Below are 3,317 nucleotides of genomic sequence, written 5' to 3' on the forward strand. Positions count from 1 at the left end.
GTTCTGAGATCTAAGCTGAGACTCAGGTCTCTGGACTCCCATCTTGAGAGTGTTTCCACTATATGACACCACAGCCGTGCTCACAGATATGACCATATTAGTGCAGTGGTAACAGTAGCACTCGGGGCATTTCTGAAACACCATTTTTGCTGACCGATGTTTAATTCATCCTCCTTCTTAATGTCACCCTACTTCTTGCTTGTGAGCAGTTTAAACACTGGGGACTTGGATGGGTATTTCTAATCCAAGCATAGAAGAATGAGGCACTTCTTGATACCAAAGCAGTCTAGAAAATTAGTCATTGATGAAAGGTGAGTTTGTAATACCCCACAGGCATTTACTTTGGAAACTAGAAGTTCTCAAGATGCTTTCTTTTCACTTTCCTTTTATCACCTTAGATTAATGAGGTATACTTGACAAATAAAAGTTGTACATATTTAAGGTATAAAACATGATCTTTTGATATACACATATATTATGAAATGATTACCACAATCAAGCTACGGAACATATCCATCAGTCACTTCACATAGCTATCATTTTGTGTCTGTGTTGTCAGACACTAAGATCTACTCTCTTAGCAAATTTCAAGTACACAATACATTATTATTTTGTAGAGACAGGGTCTCATTATGTTGCCCAGGCTGGTCTCAAACTCTTGGGCTCAAAAATCTTGATTCCCCTGCCTTAGCCTCCCAAAGTGCTGGGATTATAGGCATGAGTCACAGCCCTGCCTCAATACATCATTATTAACTATAATCACCATGCTGTACATTAGGTCTCTAGAACTTACTCATAAAGTGAAAGTTTGTACCTTTTTACCCAGATTCCCCCACTTTCCCAACCTGCCAGCTACCAGCTACCACCATTCCATGCTTGCTTTTTTTTTTCTAAGATGGGGTCTCACTATGTCACCCAGGCTGGAGTGCAGTGGTATGATCTTGGCTCACTGCAACCTACACCCCCTGAACTCAAGCGATATTCCCTCCTCAGCCTCCCAAGTAGCTGGTACCATAGATGTGCGCCGGCTAAGTATTTTATTTTTAGTAGAGACAAGGTTTCACCATATTGCCCAGGCTGATCTCAGACTTCTGAGTTCAAGGGATCCACCTGCCTCAGCCTCCCAAAAAGCTGGGATTACAGGCGTGAGCCACTGTGCCTGGCCCCATGCTTTATTTCTATGGGTTTGCCTTCTTCGGATTCCACAGAAAGTAAGATTATGCAATCAATAGTTGTCTTTTGATGTATGGCTTACTGCACTTAGCATAATGGACCTCTAGGTCCATTCATGTTGTCACAAATATTAAGATTCTTTTTTAAGGTTTAAAAGTCCATTGTGTGTATATACATATATACACACATACATGCTACATTTTCTTTAGCCATTCATCTGTTGAGGGACAATCAGGTTGTTTCCATATCTTGGCTATTGTGAATAATGCTGCAATGAGCATGAGAGTGTAGAGATTAAGATTCTTATTTCATTTCCTTTGAGTATATACCCAGAAGTGGAACTTCTGGATCATATGATAATTCTACTTATAGTGTTCTGAGGAAACTCCATGCTGTTTTCCATAATGCCTGTACTACTTTACATTCCCACCAACAGAGTATAAGGGTTTCCTTTTCTCTACATCCTCAACAACAATTATTATTTCAATTATTGATAATACCATCTCACACCCTTCAAGTTTTATTGAGATTTAAAATACACAAAGTGTACAAATGTTAAGTCAGTTTGATGAATTTTTACTATTTATACATCTGTGTAACCATCACCCAGATCACGACAAAAGCGATTCCAGGAAGACTTCCAGAAAGCTTACTCATGCCTCTTCCAAGTGAATACCTGCCCCTTATAATTACTATTGTAACTTCTATGACTATTGATTAGCTTTATCTGTCCTTGAATTTCATATTAATGGAATAATAACATCTTTTTCATACTCTTTCACTCAACATTTTAAGAGATTCATCCATATTATCGTGTGAAACAAGTTTGTTTTCTTTTATTGCTAAGTAGTATTTTATTCTGTAAATATACCATACTTTATTTATCCATTGTCCTGTTGATGGACACTTGTGTTGATTCTGGTTTAGGACTATTGTGAATAAAACTGCTGTCGATATTTCTGTAGGATTCTTTTGGTGAAGATATGCACTCAATGTTCTGAGCTATATGCCTAGGAATACCCTACTATGAACTGTATCTGAAGGCTCTTAATACCTATATTGTAACATCGTCGATGATTAATTTTACATATCCAATTGCCCTTCTAATTCCCAAGGTGTTACTCTGGCTGCCACAAAGCACAGGATGCTATTCTTGACCTTCTTTTCTTCTTCCCCAAAGAGAGTCATTTCTCCTGCAAAGCCATCAAGAATTAGGATAGGTGGCAGCAGAGGAACCCTAGCACATGCCCTATAGCTCCCTTGGAGGATTTTGAATGGAACCTTGGTTGTCTTTCCCCTTAGTGGGGTTGATGATAGCATGGGATCCTGAGAACATGCCAGGGGGAAAAGCAGAATTGCCCCCAGGGAAAAAAATGAAAAATTGAATGTTTTATTTCCTTCAGCAGAAGTACTTATTAAAACCAAACTGGTCAAAAGGGAAGAAACCATCAAAGTAATTGCTTTCTCTCTAAAGAGACAGCATCTTGTCAAGGTAGGTGGTGGGACTTAAGGAACTTTGGCCACATCGTTATGATTGCTTTTCTCGTTGAAGATATGAAACACCCAGAAGCTGGTTCTATAGTTGCTGGGTTCATTTCACTCTGTGCCATGCCTTTATTCATCAGGCACTAGGCAGAAGATAGTACTGAATTAGGATAATTATCCCTGTGTAGCCAGTAACTTTCATAATAACTTTACAGTCATATGAAAAAGCAGACAAGTTGTTTGTCTGAAGGACAACAGATGTGACTGACTCTCACCTTCTTGCCTATCTAGATGAATTTTAGTATGTAGTTTTTTGAATAATAGCTTCCCCAAATCTCATAGAACTCTCTGGGAAAGAGGACATTTATCCGCATTGCCCAATCCCTGCCTGGAAAGTTATTAATGACCTTTTCTCTTTTCTCATAAAACTGTTTTGGGGTTAGTCTCTGTTAGGCTGCTGGTTTGAAGTTAGGAGGTGGGCTGTGAATGGGTTTGGAATAAATGTGATGTGTCACCCTTGGCCTTCTTTGTTGAAGTATAGTTTTCTTTAGAACCTCATTTTTAGGAGTCTACAGAGATAAATACCATAAGATAGTGTTGATGTTGGAGTAGGAATAAATCACTACTACTAGCCTTTGGACTAACAGCTCAGACTTCAT

This window comes from Aotus nancymaae, unplaced genomic scaffold (assembly GCF_030222135.1).
Source record: "Aotus nancymaae isolate 86718 unplaced genomic scaffold, 86718_ANA_hifiasm-v0.15.2.pri h1tg000058l, whole genome shotgun sequence".
In the NCBI taxonomy this organism is placed as follows: domain Eukaryota; kingdom Metazoa; phylum Chordata; class Mammalia; order Primates; family Aotidae; genus Aotus; species Aotus nancymaae.